Consider the following 16,167-nt stretch of genomic DNA (forward strand, 5'->3'; position numbering starts at 1 on the left):
CATCCAGGTTGAGGGCAGGGAAGGCTTCCTGGAGGAGGCTAACTGAATCCAAAAGGACTTGACCAGGCAAAAGAGGCAGTGAGGTCCAGGTGAGGAACCAGCTCCTGGGGAAGGAGGGATAGAATGAGGGCTACAGCCTGAGGCCTAGTGTGTGACAGGCTGGACCCAGAGGGCCTTCCCCTGACCCTCCATCTGAGGTGGGCTCCTGCCTCGGCTTCTCAGCTCAGATGTCTCCATCCCTGCTGGGGCCTGAGCTATGGCCTGGCCCTACTAAAGCCCCACTCTCTGTGTTCTCTGGAGACCTCCTCTAGAGACTGACCACCTCTGTACATGCCACTGCTCCTGCCTGAGCCCTGCTGCAGCCCAGAGCCTAGAGCTGTGGTTGCTTCCCAGCCCAGGTCAGGCTCAAGCTCTCTGCCCTCATGTGCCTGTCAGAGGAGACAAGGTCCTGGGACACCTTGCCAACACCAGCCCGGCCACAGAACCCGTTGCCACCCTCCTGCAGCCAGGGGCAGACCCATCTCTGGCCTTGTATCTTCGAACCCCATCCGAGCCTCAGTCCCTGGCTCTCTGTCTCTGGTTACCCTTGGGAAGCAGCTGTGGGCAGAAGTAGCCTTCTGAGACCTCAGGCTGCCCAGGCTAAGAGAATGACAGGACCGTGACCCTGGCTGGGGACAGAGAGACCTTGCAGGGAGGCAGCCAAGATGGGGCAACGGCTGGGGGTCAGGAGAGCAGCCTGGGCTTCCTGCGGAGTGAGGAGGGGGCTGGTGTGCCAGAGAGGAAGGAGGACCAGCTCCTCCCCGCCATGCTGGCCTGTCTGTCTCCAGCACTTCACTGTAAAAATAAATGGAAAAAGCACACACCAGACAGAAAAAAGGGAGGAAAAAAAACAAAACAAAACCCCAAACCGCCCCACATGGGCTCCCTCAGCGGGTTTGGGCCAAGGCCTTGGCCTGGGTTACTTGCTGCTGCTTTTCCCGGGAAGCTGCTGGTGCCAAATTTGCATTTACCACAAACAGAGACAACACAATGTCATAATCCTTCTCCTGTCACTCTCCCCTCTCTTCCTCCTCCCACCTCAGACACGCACGCTAACACAAAATGACGGCTCCCTCGACAGCCTGAATGAGCAAAGCCCTCGATCTGCCTCTTAATTGCTGGCGTTTCTCTCCGGCCCGCGCTCCGTGCCCCTCGCCCAACTTGCAGCAGACCACCCACAGCCCCCTCCTTTGTCCCGAATCACCGCTGACAAATGGCCTGCTGGAGGTGGAAGAATAAGCCTGGAAATAACGGTGGGGGGAGAAGCCAGCCCCGGCCCACCCCCGGCCGCCTCTGCACCCTCACTGCCAGGGTCCCAGCCACGGAAGCTGGCTGGACCTCAGGGGACGGGGCGGCGGGGCAGGGGGAGTGCGCAGCGAGAGTGACTCAGCCCCTTGGACTCTGACCCGGAGCCCTGCCCTTCACGCCCGGGCCGCCACGCTCCCAGAGCAGCCGTCTCTCCCCCCTCCTCTCCCGGCCACCCTCCCGGGCACCGCTCTGAACATCCCCCGCGCTCCCCTCCCTCCATGGCTCTTTATGGCAGTTTCAAAGCTGCAGCCGCCGCTCGAGCAGCTGCGGCCTTTGATGGGGACAAGGCAGTGAAGGCCGCCCGGGAGGCCCCTGCCCGCCCCCGCCCGCCCCTCCCCGGGAGCCTCGGGCCCGGCAGCGTGGCGCGGCGGAGCGCCCAGCCGGCACGCCTCGCACGCCAGAGCAAACTTTCGTGACCGGAGGGAGACACACGGCGCATGCTGCGTTACCTTTGCAGCAGCATCCTTCCTGGCACTTGCTCCAGACCCCTCCAACAGCCCAGGGCGAGCAGCCGGAGGAAGACAACTCCCGAGTGAGGCTAGGGAGGAGGGGAAAGGGAACAAGGAGAAGGAAAAGGAAAGGGGGCAGTTTCTCGTCTCTCAGCCTCCTCGCGGCTCCTCCTGCCCGAGCCGGCAAGTGAAGTCACAGGGCCGGGGCGGTGACATCAGCCGAGCCTCTGACATCACGGCCCCTGCCAGATCTCACCTCTGCAGGGTGGAGATGGAGGAGCAGCGGGGAGGAGGGGATGGATGGAGGAGGGAGGGGAGCACAGATTCCTCCATCACCCTCAAATGCGGAGAGCGCGTGCCAGCGTGGGGGGGGGGGCGGCGGGCAGGGGAGGGGCGGGTGGCTCATCTCTGAAGAATATGTTGTATCTCTATAGATAGGGGCGATTATGTGTCTATAACTGGCCCCCGAGTGAATGGCTTAAAAGGGCCAAACGCCCACCACAGGCAAGAATCACAGCTCACCGCTGTTCTTGGAGCCCAGTGGGTCAAGGCCAGCGTGACAGGTCGTGGAGCACCTACTGTGTGCGGGAACTCGCACCCAGCATCTTGGGCGGTGATCGCAAACACCCGGTGTGACTCAGAGAAGGAAGGGCCTCCCCAAGGCGGTGCAGAAGGAAGATGAGCTGGGATTTGAGGCACGTGGCAAAGAGGGTGGGAAAGGGCCAGCCAGGCGGCTTCGGGGCTTTTTGAAGCCTTTCACCGGCTGCAGGATCAAGGCCTTGGATTTGATTACTCAGCCTAGGCCACCCCCCAGCAAAGCTGGGCTTCAGTAGGGGCAGGCAGAATGCAGCAGTCCCCATCACCCCAAATCCCATCTCCAGGGGTGGCAGCAGCAGGCAGCCTGCCCTCAGCGTGTGGCTAGCAGCACCAGTTCAGTGGGCTGAGCACCTACTACTACGCGCAGTCCCAGCACCAGGCATTCATGCTCCCCCTCTTACTCCGTGGCAATGCCTGAGAGGTAGGCACCAAAGCCCCATGTCAAGGTGGGGAAACTGAGGCCCAATACATGGTGGGACAAAACAGAGACCCAGGTGTCCAGTGCCTGGACTCCAGACCACGGCCAGATCCTTGGCCCTGCAGTGCCCTCGGCCTGAGCCTCCTACTCTACAGCTGCACAGACCATCCCCGATGCCCACTTGCTTTAAGTAAACCATGAGCGCTCTAGCCTCTGCCCTCAGATGAGACACCACGCAACCTGCTCTGCTGTGTTCCCTTTAGCTCAAGACCCCAGCCCAGCCCAGGCCCCGCCAGGCCCCAGTGTGGCAATCCCACCACAGCACCCTCTTCCCTGGCACCACGGAGCACCTGGGCTGCTGAACATTGGCTGCCCCTAATTCGGCTCACAATTTCATCTGAGCTCCTGGGCCTGGCATTGGGTGAGGGCCTACTAAGCGCCAGACTCCAGCTATCTCATTTCACCCTTCCCACATCCAGGATGTCAGGGTTAGAGGCCAGGAGACCGGGCTGCTCCCAGGGTCTGGAAAGTACTTCCCTTTCTCCCAGGCTTTCCCCAAAGCCTGAAGCTAACGTTCCCACCTCAGTTCTCAGGACTCCGGCCATGCTTTGCACCGGTCCTTCCCCCACCAGGACCTGACATGGTGCAAAATCCACACCAGGCACTCAGTAAAACCTTGTAGTAAATTGACCCTACTCACAAAAGATGTGCGCACAGGCGCAAACACCAGCGAGGAAACCCAGAAGAAACACCTCCATTCAGTTCCCTAAACAAACCACGCTCCCTCTGGTCTCCAGGCCTTCGCACCTGCTGTTCTGCTGCTTGGAACACCTCACCCCACTGTCACCCGTTCCCTGGCTACATGAGGGTCTCAACTGAAACATCACTTCCTCCGAGAAGCATCTCCTGACCCCCAGGTCCAAGTGAGATGCGGCTTTCCATGTTTATCCCCCATCATAGCTCCTACTGAGTGTCCCGGGAGGCAGCAGGAAGTGGTGGAAAGGGATGGGGGCTCCAAGGCAGACTGCTCGGGTTCAAATCCCGGCTTCCCAACTCACTCACCGTGTGACCCTGGACAAGCCACCTGACCCCTCTAAGTCTGTTTCCTCCTTTGTGAAGTGTGCGCAAGAACAGCAGTGCTGTTGAGAGGGTCTCAGCACAGTGCAGACCCTCACCAGATCCAGCAGAACTGTGCCTGCCTGTTCACCTGCCTGCCTCCCCAGCCAGGCTGCTCAACCAGCCAAGGAGACGGGTCTGCTTTGTCTTCTGACCCCTGGCACAGGGCCTGCACACAGTGGGGATTCAAGAAATATGCACCGAGGAAACCAGACAAGGTTGGTTGACACAGTGGATTGGAGAACTTTAATTCAGTTCGGCAGGCACCTGGTTTTAAGTCTTGGCTCCACCACTTCCTTCCTGTGGGACTGTGGGCAAGTTACTTAACTTCTCTGAGGCTCATATGCTCCACCTGTAAAATGGGTATAAGAACAGAACCTGCCTTATAAGGTTGTTGTGAGATTACATGAGGAAGGGATGCAAAATGCTTAGACCAGTGCAGACTCGTAGCAGGAGCCAGATCCGTGTTAGATGCCATCATTACCTTACGTGATCTGGGCCTGCGAGGTGCCACAGAGGACAGAGGGGAGTCTGAGAGAGATGTGGTGCAAGTGGGAAGGAAGCGGACTTTGGAAGAACACAGACCGGGCTCTGACACAACCTCAGTGAGCCTCAACTTCCCACTCTTGAAGGAATGTAACTAACGCTCCTTACTTCGCTGAGTTTTTGAGTGGGTAACTGCAGACAAGGAATATGAATGAGCCTACCACAGAGCCGGGCACTTAGTAGATACAGAATAAATACGAGTTCCCTTCAGTCCCCTCAAACTATGGACACACATGGACAGTTATTCAGTAACTTTTCACAAACATCTCAACGTGGGTGAGGTGGGATCACCGAGTGGGGAGCAACAGATGCAGAGAAGAGGCTTAGAAGGGACGGCAGCTGGGGGAGGCACCAGGACAGGCTTCCTGGAGAAGGAGGTGTGTGAGCTGGTTCAGGAAGGTTCAGGGGAAGGGAGGAGGGAGTAAGTGCATGGACAGAAGACCCAACCCCCCAAAGGCAAAGCACATTCCAAAACAGCAACTCAGAGGGTAGAGGGGGCACTGTCGCCTCTGTTTGGGAACATGGGGTTTTGGTAGCACAGTGGCTGAGCTGGAGGGCTCCATGAGCACCAAGCTTTTGTGCTGGGCATGTTGTCATGGATACAGGTCAACAACACAGAGACCAGAATAACTGAGCTGGGTGGGATGCTGGAATCATCTGCCCCAATCACTCTACAGATGGGGAAACTGAGGCCCAGAGAGAAGAAGGGACTTGACCAAGGTCACATGGTAGTTCAGTGGCAGGGACCTACCTGCCTACACTTAGGCTCACAACCCCTAGGTCAGAATTCTTTTAATGGTAACGGCAAAGACAAGTTAATGGTACTTACGTAGTGCTTATTGTGTGCACCTGTGTCTTAGCTTCTTAGGAAGATGAACTCATTTGAGCCCCACAACAACCCTCTGGTGAGGGTCTACCATTACTCCCATTTTACAGATGAGCAAACTGAGGCCTAGGGAGCTCAACTGAGTTGCCCAAAATCACACCGCCAATAAAGAACGGAGCCAGGATTCAACCCCAGGGTATCCAGCCCCAGAATCTGGGCACTTAACCGATACACCCGACTGCTCTCATCATAGCATGCATCCATCCACCCAATCAGGCATGCATGCATTCATTCAAGCAGTATTTATTTGAGCTCCTACTGTTCCAGGCACTCAAGAATCAGCAGTGAATGCACAGCCAACCCCACGGAGCCCTGTCCGCCTCTCTGTGACCCATGCTGCCTTGTACTGTGCCCAGCCAACTCAGAGCTCACTAAAAACCGTCCTCCTGAAAAGCCTGGTCTCAAATTTAGCTGCTCAAGACCACAGACCGCTCTATTGCTGGGAAACCACAAACCAACCCCCTTTTAAAAGCCATTATGTCGCTTGCTTAGGAAAGTGGGAGTGAAGACGATTGATCCAGTATCAATTTCTGGGTAGAATGGTGAATTGCATGGATGTCAGAGGCCTCACTGGCCCAGGGGAAAAAAAAAAAAAAAATCCTGCACATCAGATTTGGAAATAGTACACGGGGCTTGAAGCAGTCGAGCGAAAAAGTTTAATGGTTGAGTTTTGCCACCACAAGAGCTTTCAACAAGTCCAACCCCCTGGGCAAGGAGGACGCAGCCCAGTCGCATGCACTGGGCACCCTTTCAGATAGGCTTCGGGGCTCCCAGAAGACCCAGACCTTCTCCTGCTAATAGCAGACTGCCTGCTCTGCTCCAGGCCCACTACACTGTTCTGCCCCAAAGGCTGGCATGACTGTCCCACTCCCCAGAGGCGGAAACAGACTCAGAAGAAGGAAGACTTTCCCAAAGTCAACAGAAACCAGGCCTGGCTGGTTCCAAAGACTGTGGTCCGCCCTCAACATTGCCACTTCAGTGCAGCCTTGGGCAGGCCTTGTGCCTTCTCTGATCCTCCAGTTTCCTCTTCCTTAAAGTGAAGACACTGGGAAACAAGAGCAGGAGCTCCCTTCCAGCCCTGGCCTTCGGTGCGTCCATCTGACAAGGCTGCAAGATTGGTGCCAAGGACAGGAAGAAGGGCCAGCAGACGTTCCCCCAACCCACACCACCACCACCACCTTCATCTCACCTCCACTAGTAGCCAACAGCCCCAGAACAACATATCTTAAAACAGAAATCCACTTCAGGGAGGCGAGGTATTTTAATACCCATTCTACAGATGGGGCTATAGAGTCCAATCTATAATGGAAGTACTCTCTCTCTGCCACTGCCTCCCCCAACACACTGAGAGGTTCTGAACATCATCTGCCATTGCCCGAAAGCAGAGACAAAGCGAGAGGAACTGGGTGGCTACTGAAATCAGGTTATTAGTAGAATTATTAATAATAATCCCCAACATCTGCATAATAGCCACCTCCTGGCTGTGCAAAGGCTCACAGCCTCACTTTCCTCTTCCATAAGACGGGAATAATAGTGATTATTCTTCCCTGAGATGGCAGGACAAGAATCATGCATCCCATTTTGCAGATGAAGAAACCGAGGCCCAGAAAGGTGGTGTTAAGTGCACTGAAGCCACAACTCGAACATGGGTCTGTGACACAACGCAGGAGGCTAAAAGGAAAGAAACGTCTGGGGTGGCCTGAGATTCTGAACCAAGCACACTTTTATCTGCTGGTAGTCTGCTGATGGCCACAAATGAAGGGTGACTTGCCTGCCCGGGGGCCATCAGGGGCCTGCAGCCTGCTCTGGGCACAGCTGCCACCCTGGCAGACCCCCAAAGAGCCACCCAAAGAATCTCTGCACTCCTGAGCTTTTTTCCCATTCCAAACATGCCAGAGCCCCGCGGACCCCGGAGGCTGCTACTTAGCGCCAGATTAATCACACCGAATTCTCCATCCAGATACTGCGTGCAGGCCGAACTCCCACCGCTAATCGCCATAATATTCTCCTCGGCGTGTGCAGGCGGCCGGGGCGATGTTCCAGGAATATTAATTCTCCACCGCCGGCTCACTCTCGCCGCACGCATGCGCCCCCTGCATGGCCGGCTGCTGTTCGGGGATCAGGGGGCTGGGCAGGGGGACAGGGGGCCAGCAGGAGGCAGTGCCCAGGTCAGAAACCCTCCCTGGGGGCTGGGGCCTGCCCGGTGCTAAGCGGTGGCCCCAAGGCCTGGCTTACATTTTAACCTGTGCCACCGCAGGGCTGCAGGTGGCTCATGCCTGCAATGAGGGTCGCCCCGCTCACCCTGTCTCTTCTCCCAGTTTTGCCCCCAAGCCCCCTGCCCCAGGACCTGCAGGAAGCTCAGGTCCCCTGAGAAGCCACAAAGCATGAGTCCGCTGATGTCCTCTCAACACAACAGAGCTTTGAGGAAACAGGCAGCTAGGGACCAGCTAATCCCAGCCAAAAAAAAAAAAAAAACAGAAGAACACACACAAAAAGGAATGAAAGTCTTTCATCTGCTCAAAATATAAAACCGTGGGTGGTGGAAGGGACTCAGGTGAAGGAAGTTGGGCTCTGCTGTGGGCCTGTCCTGGCCTGGAGGGGGCAGGCCTCTGCTGCTGGCAATACCTGACCCTTGCCTAGCACAAGGAGGGGACCCTCTCCCCATAGTGTGGCCACTAATAAGAGGAGCCCAGGAAAGGCTGGTGGGGACAGCTTCTAGCTTCTGGAGGGTCCCTGAGGAGACGGATCACACCTCTGTCCCAAGCCCACTGGCTCTGGTCGAAGCGTATGCTGCTGGGTCTGGGGACAGAGACACTGGCCTGTCTTCAGGGAGCGCCCAGCAATTCAAGAAAAACAAGAGCTCCCCTGAACACAGGCCCTGGGAGCACGCCTCCTGCCCACCCTGACCCCTAGAACACCGCTGGGAAGAGTCGCATCCTCAGGGCCTTTGCAAAACACCCCTCTTACCTTATCCTGGTTCAAACTGAGTACAACCATGGGAAGCAACTTTAATAAGCCAGTTCACAACTAAGGAACCTGAGGCACGGAGAGGTGAAGTCAATGGCCCAGCCAGATGGGTCCCCCAGCTGTCAGAATTCAAAACCAGTGCCCTCTCCTCTCCAGGGCACAGACTCCCTCCACACCCCCGTCCCTCCCCTCTCCAGGGCTCCATCTCCTCTTTTCTGAAATGATCTTTAAGGTCCTTCCTGCTCCCACGTCCTGGCCAACAAGCAAAAGCATTTACTGAGCACCTCCTCTATACCAGGCCCAAGGATCCAGAAATGTACAAGGTTGTGTTGCTCAAGGAGTTCACAGTCTGGTGGGAGGAAAGAAAAGTAAACCAGTGACCACACTCCAGTCTGAACCGCAGGGGAAGGGGCCTTCCCCCATGGCCTTGGGGTTAGAGAGGGCTTCCCAGAGGAGGCAATCATTGAGGAGAAAGTGGGTGGGGAAGGGATCCCTGCACTGGAGTCTGGACCAGAGTGGACAGATCGGGCTGAGAGTGGTACAGTGAAAGCTGCCTGTGTGTGAGGAATCAGATGAGAGCAGGAAGGGTGTGGCTGTCGGTGGGATGGTGTGCTGGGCTGGGCAGGGCCCCAGGCCCAGCGTGGATCCAGGTGGGCTGAGCCAGTACCTGGCTAGGTTGCCTAGGCTGGCCCAGGCCAGGCAAGGGCAGGGCCCTGGGCCATGGAGGGCTGAGGAAGGGGCCTCTTGAACCTGGGTCTCCTGACTCCTGGTCCAGTGATCTGACTGGGAGGCAGGGCCTGTAAGAATACCCAAAAAGGGGGGTCCAGCCTAAGAAAGTGAGCAAAAGGGGCCTACGTGAGGGTTTGGGGCTCAACCCAATTCCTTTCTGACCCAGACAGGTTAAGAGAATCAAGGTTTAAACCACAGAGGTGGGAATTCCCTATTAGTCCAGTGGTTGGGACTCCACACCCAGGCTCAATCCCTGGTCAGGGAGCTAGGATCGTGTAGGCCACATGGTGTGGCCAAAAAATAAATAAATAAATATTAAAAACAAAAGAACAGAAAAACACAGAGGTGAGGGATGGAGTTCAAGCCCCGGGCCTCCCCCACAGCAGCCAGCTCCTGTCCAGCCTGAGGGCCACCAGTCACCCCCCGCCCCCTGTGAACACGAGGTGCCTGACCTGGGCAGGTGCCCGGCACCCCTCACACACTACCCCTCGCATAAGCCTCATGAGCATTAGAGAACCAAGGGGTCTCTCACCCATTTCTCAGATAAGGAAATGAGGCTGGGAGAGAAAGCACGGATGGAAATGAACACTCGGGGCCCTCCCACATGCCGGGCTCTCTGCCCATAATCTCACAGGGTGGGATTATGAGGAGGGAGCTCACTCAGGTCCCACAGGCAGCAGGAGGCAGCTTTTTATGGCTCTTACGTTTGGGCCTGTGTGTTCACTGTCCTGTCCCCCAGGCCCCGCTGTTTCCGATCAGAACATGCACACAGAGGCCAGGCTGCAGTAAAAGGACAGCTTCCTGCCCGGCTCCTGCCCTTACAGTCCCCAAGCACCAGTCCCACGCCTTGGACTCACTTTTGAGAAATCCAAGGCAGGGATGGGCTTAGCTGGGACCCAGCAGATACTCCGAGACTTGGGGGCAAGCCAGGGCCCAGCCCTGCCCTCAAGGAGGTAACATCCCAGCCTGTTAACTGTAACCAAGGTGGACCATGGGACCCCGGGAAGGTGGGCAGCAAGTTACCCTGGGAAAATCCCAGAAAGCTTCCTGGAGAAGAGGGCATTTGGCAGCAACCTAGAGGGCAAGGAAGCCTGTGTGAGCTCCAAAGCTCCATACACGTGAGACACAGGGCCCCATGACTTCGAGGGAGACTGGGCCCAGGTTCAACTCTCAGCCCTCACCTCCCTCCCAAGCCCATTCCAGGCCAGCCCCTCCCCATTCTCTGCATCCCTACCTTCTGCCTCCAGGGTACCTTATGCCTGTGGCCAAACCCAGTGAAGGCCCAGTCCCAGGAAAGTACAACGGAATGACCAATATGACCACAGTGGCACAGACATGTGCTTGGCGTGCCCCTGGGCTCCAGTTCCACATACCACCTCCCACTTGGCACTGACCGCCAGGAGTGGCAGGGCCTGGGTCTCAGGTGCTGGGCCCTTGCAGGCAGGGCAGATGGACCAGGGAGTCAGGCTCTGGGCTTTCCCTAGATTCAGCCCTAAAGCAAGGCAGGGGATAGGGCACGAAGCCTGGGTGAACCAGGGGCCCAGTCCCCCCACAGGAGGCCTCCTGGTCAGACCGAAGTCCCTGGAGGAGGCTGACAAGTGTCCTTCCTGGGCACCAACCCCCAAGAGATTCAACAGTATCAAGTGTTGGCTCCGGGCCCCTCCAACCAGGGAAAGACCCGGGTCCAGGCCCAGCCTCCCCACTCCTGGCTGAGACTCTGAGAAAACCACCTCTTGGCTCTAAGCCTTAGTTTGTTCATCTGAAACATGGACCGGCCACACCTATCTTGCAAAGTTATTGTGAAGATTCCGAGTGATTAGTTGTCTGAAAGTGAATGACAAACAGAGGGGGTAAGTGTTGGCTCCTTCCCTAGGGCTGAGCATTTAAAGAGACCCAGGGAAATAAAAACAGGTCCTCTCCTGGACAAGGGAATTCACATTGACCTCCTTTATGGTTCGTGACAGCCTGGAGAGGGAGGAACTACTATTCTAATTTTACAGGTGGGAAACTGAGGGCAGGCAGGTGAGGGGGCTTGCCCAACGTCACGGAGCTCCAAGTCCCAGGTGTTCCTTGCCTGATTCTCTAAGTGGGCGCTTTCAGGCTTTGCAAAGGGGTGGCAGGGAGGCCTGAGGCGCCAAAAACCAGCCCACTGGCCAACCCCAGCCTGAGGGCCAGGCTAGGGAGGCAAAAGGCTTAGCTTGGCCCCAAACCCCAGCTCAGGAAGAAAAGAGCCCGCACCGCCTGCACCCCCAGGCCTGCGGCCAGCCTGGGCTCTGGCGGGGGCTTGTTTTGAAAGCCAGGAGCCTATCAGCCCTAGCATGGAAGTGAGGAAGGGGCTGGGAAGTGGGAACATCCCCGCAGGATGAGCTTCCTGGTGGGGAATCACCGCTGCCAGCCTCCTGCCCGCGGAGCCTGCAGTGCAGCGCATTAAGGGGGCACAAGCAGTGTGCTCACGGCACAGGCAGGCACCTGCCAATCTCAGCCCACGGCCCCCGCCCCAGCCCCCTCTCCCGGAGGACAGATAATTCTCTCGCTCTCCCAGCCTGACAAAATAACTAATGCTAACTCAATAAAGTCCCCCTTGAAGGTTTTTAATTACCAGACTGTGCCGAAGACTGAAGACTCCGGGAGCGGGAGGGAGGCCAGGGGAGGCTGATGGAGGTCGGAGAGGCGGAGGCAGGGAAGCAGCTTCCCTTCCAACCCAGGGAGAGGGCAGGGCCAGGCCGCTGCTGTCCAGGGTGCTGGGTCTGGCGGTCACAAGGATTTAGGATTCATCTCTGCAACAGCGGCCACTGATGGAGGCAAGGCTAGTTTCCTGGCAGGGACCTGACGAAGATTATCTCGTTTAAGCCTCACAGCCAACCACAGGGTAGCCACAGATGAGGACAAGGAAGCTCAGAGAGGGACCGTGGCGTGCCGTGGTCACACAGCCAAGCCTGGACTGTCCAGCTATACTTGGCGACAGGCAGAGTGCCTGGCTGCCTGCGGAAGGAAACACAAGCCAGGGATGTGGTTGGAGGGTCTGGGGGCACAGGGCTGATCCTTAGGAAAGGTCTAACGGTGCGCAGTGGCTTCTGTGCAGTAAGATGGGCTGGGCCATGGACACAGCAAAGCCAGGAGCTGGCTGGCTAGAGGCTTCCCAGGGGGACCCATGCAGAACCTAAAGGCGGGAGAAGAACATCACCAGTTACGGGGCAAGGGGGCTCAGGGACCCCCATGATGAACCCCCGCTGCCACCAAGGGAGATGATGAAGAGAGGGAAAGGCGAGGGTGTGGCACAGCCTAGTACCCAAGCCAAGCCTCCCACCCCTGGCCTGAGCACTCCCCCTCTGATAATAACACCTGAAGGGACCTGCACGGCTGCCTCTGTCCCAGCACAACTCCAAACCCCTCCCTGCCCTGCCCTCTGCGGCTCCTGCCCACTCCACACTCCCAAGCCAGGGGCCTTACTTCTGCTCCTTCTGACTTGCCGAGCCTGTTCCCACTCCCTGGGACGGTCTCCCCTTACATTTTTACACAACTGGCTCATGTCATTCAGGTCACAGCCCAAAGGTCCCCTCCTCGGATAAACCTTCCTTGAACTCCCTACCTCGTCCTTCTCTGTCAAAGGCCCTGAGCAGCTGCCGGAAGAAATGTTGTGCAGCCTCCGGCCCCAGCCCCGCATCTATCCCCTCCTCTGGGCAGCCTTCCCATGACCCAGGCAGAGTGACCGGCTCCCCACGCGGTACAGGCCTCCCTCCACACTCAGACCCTAGGCATCCTTGAGAGGTTGACTCTGAAGCCCTCTTGCTGGGGTTCAAATCCTGCTTCAGTCACTTACTAGCTGTATGAACGTCTCTGAATCTGTTTCCTCATCTATAAAAGGTGGGAGTCGGGGGTGGGTGGGTAAGTCCTCTATTTGTAGAGGACTTGGTGCCTGGTAAGTGCGCGGCATTGCCTAGAATCATCATCACCATCACCATCAGCCCATCCTCCCCCCGCCAGGCCTCAGCTAACTGGATGCTGTATCCTTTGGCCCCGGCACAAGCCCTAGACATGTGCGCATCAGTGAGTGCTTGTTAGCTGACTGACCCTGTGAGACAGGCCATGGAGGTACAACTGGCTCCTTTTTCTAGATGAGGAAGTGGAGGTTGCCAGAGAGGCCTACCGCTGTTCTGTGAACCCACCGCCCGGCTGTGCTCTTTTCACTGCTGCTTCTGTGAATCGGCTCTTCTCAGCTCTTCGGAGGCACCAACTTCGGGGGCGGTGCTGAGAGCCGCCGCAGCTGTGCCTGGCTCCCGAGGGCTGTGTGCAGTGGCTGGAGGCCCCAACACCCAGCCCTGCCTGGAGCCTCCTGGCTGGGATCACAGCCCTGCGGCGTTCGAGCTGCTGCCCACCAGCCGGCCCCCTGGCATCAGGCCCGGGCCGCCAGCCAGCCGGGAGAGGAGGCAGCTTGGCTGGCAGCCAGCTCACAGTACCCGAGCTGTCAGCCAGGAGGCAGGCCAGGCAGGGCCGAGACCCCCGCCCCTGAACGGGGCCCTGGCCAGGCTACCGGGACAGGGCCAAGCTTCTCACTGCCACAGCTACAAGGGGGCCCTGTGGCTGCCAGCCCCAAGCAGGGCTCGGGACGTCATGTCTCCGGGTGGGGACCCAGGAGGACTCATCTGCATTTACTCAGCTCAGCTTTTCACTATTGTGGGAGTAGCACGTGGAGCAGAGGGAATTTTCAAGTCAAATAATAATAAAAACAGCAACAACTACAGCTGACATTTAGCAAGCACTTACTCCGTGCCAGGTGTTTTATGTGTGACTGCACTGACTCCTCCCAAAGGGAGATGCTATTATTATCCCCTCTGCCGACATGGCAACTGAGCTCAGAGAGGTGCAGCAACTCACCCAGAACCACACAGCAAGCTGGGGGTGTACTCAGAATTTGAACTCAGGCTCCAGAACCCGTGCCCCAACACTTCCACTCCACTGGCTCAGGCAGGCCTAGGTGCCCACACTGGACAGTCCAGCTGGGTGACCTTTGGCAAGGAAGCCACCCATCTGTGAAATGGGCACCATCAGAGAGGACCACTCTGTACAGTTGACCAGGGGCTGAAGATAGAAAATCAGGACTGGGCAGAGGACGTGTTCCCTAAATACAGCCTGGGGGTTGGTCACATTCATCGAGCAACAGAACGAGGAGTGAGCCCCAGGATGAGGAGACCCATCTCATCAGAGTCTCTGCCAACCTGCCTCCATCTCCCCCCACCAGCCTCCAGGGCACCCTCCACGGCCACGGTTGGCTAGAGGGAATGGGCGCTGGGGAGGGGCAGTTCCCAGGGCCAACTGTGAAAATCCACCAAGCCAGGGCCCTGAGGATCAGCCCCAGGACCTGCCCCTTCATAACTGCCTCTCCCCACCCCAAGAAGGTAAACTTGGGAAAAACTGGCCAGAGAATAACAGGCCAACAGATTTAGACAAACATGTGCAGACACATCTTGTGTGATCTCTCTGGTCTCTCGGCCCAGATTCTCTGTCCCCCCAGCAGCTGGGGACCATCAAGTAGGGCCCACCATTCCTGGTTCAAGGTCTCATAGGAAGGACACAGAGCAGTCAGTGGTGAGTGTGTGCCAGGTTCAGGGCTGGGCACTGAGGGTGCAAAGGCAACCACTCAGCCCAGCTGCTCACATCTGTACAAAGTGCTGGGGGCTTTTTTTTTTTTTTTTTTACCATCTCTCTTCTTGTTCAATTCAAAACAAGCCCATGGGAAAGACGATATTGCCATCGTCCCCATTTCCTACATGCCCAGAGAGGGACAGTGCCTTACCCTAGGCCACACAGCTAATCAGGGTGCAAACCTGGCACACCTATCACCAGATACCCTAACCCAGGGAGGGCCACGCCCTTCTGCTCAGAGCCACTGCTCAGCTCCCAGAGCAACTCCTCCGAGAGGCTGAGGGGAGCAGAGGAAGGACTGCAAAGGATGACCCTCTGGGTGGGTAGAGGTCCTCTGGAGAGAGGGTAGGTGAGGATCGGCACACGGGCAGTCACCCTGACAAGCTGACTGTGGCCGGGGGCACCCAGTGGGCACCCAGAGGCAGGAGCCAGCCCCAGCATCACTGACTGAGGCTTCGAGGAGGGAAACCCGGCAGATGCCAGGAGCCCTCCTGGTGACTCCAGTGGGAGAGCTGGTGAGAAATGCCCAAGGTCCCAGTGGCATCACAGAAGCCTGCTCTGTGCCCTCCTGCCAGACACCCGGGCAGCAGGAGGCACCCTGATCCGGGATGGGGGTGGGGATGGCAGATGAGGGTCTGGTCTCCGGCTCGGCTGTGTGACTGTGCAAGTCTTGGCACCTCTCTGAGCCTGGGCTCCTCAACTGTGCAGTGCTGGAGCAGGACACACGACCCCCTCACTGCCTCTGGGACGCACTGGGCACACAGTAGGCCTACCGGCCTGCTGGCACAATTACAGTTTTTGCCCTAATTGCTTAGTCTCTGCACTTGCCTTTCACGGACACGCCTGCCAGGAGGACAAATTTAACCACAGAAAGTAGAGCAGGGACAGGCCAAAGCCTGGGGGCCAGCTGGTGGATGTCCCTCCCCCCAGCACAGATCACCCTCCTCAGGCCAGTCTGGAAGCAGCCAGCCCAGCACCCTGGACTTCATCCCTGTTGCCAGCCGGCCTAGAGAAGGCCCCCGCTCATGTGTCCTCAGCCTCAGTGACTGCGGCCCAGCGCACTGGGCAGTGAATGACCCAGGATGGGGTGGGGTGGAATCGCAGCCACCCCTGCCCTCTGTGGATGGGGAGAAAAATGGAGGCTCTATGAGGCCACCAGACAAATCTGGATATGGGCCCTGGGGAGTCAGCCTTTAGAAGGCTTGGGGAGACAGGCAGGGGTGGTGGGCAGATGGCAACCAACTGGGGATCCCAGAGAGCATCCACTGGGCAGGAGAGGGCAGGCAGGAGGGGACGGAGGGCTCCTTCCCAGCTCTGCCCCTCCCCTCCCTCCAGCCCCCTCTGGGCGTTCACAGCCTTCCCTGATTGCCTCTCACACCCGCCTCCCACCTGCACCCCATCTGCTCTCTGCACTGCGCACTCCTATATTGCTTATTTCCACCCCCCCCAAATCACTCCCTGGCAGTCCA

At 57.7% G+C, this 16,167-nt stretch overlaps 1 protein-coding gene across 3 annotated transcripts in view; it reads right to left on the reverse strand.

Moving 5' to 3' along the window:
- TCF20 (transcription factor 20) overlaps positions 1 to 16,167 on the reverse strand; it is a 170,386-nt gene that overhangs the window by 109,798 nt on the left and 44,421 nt on the right. The window contains exon 1 of one of the 3 annotated variants that reach the window (XM_036865623.1): positions 1,797 to 1,836. The exons of the other annotated variants lie outside the window; for them this stretch is intronic. The gene's annotated coding sequence lies outside the window, so the exon portion shown is untranslated. Of the gene's footprint in view, positions 1 to 1,796; positions 1,837 to 16,167 lie in introns of those variants that run through there. 3 annotated transcript variants of the gene reach the window in all.

This window comes from Balaenoptera musculus, chromosome 10, assembly GCF_009873245.2.
Source record: "Balaenoptera musculus isolate JJ_BM4_2016_0621 chromosome 10, mBalMus1.pri.v3, whole genome shotgun sequence".
In the NCBI taxonomy this organism is placed as follows: domain Eukaryota; kingdom Metazoa; phylum Chordata; class Mammalia; order Artiodactyla; family Balaenopteridae; genus Balaenoptera; species Balaenoptera musculus.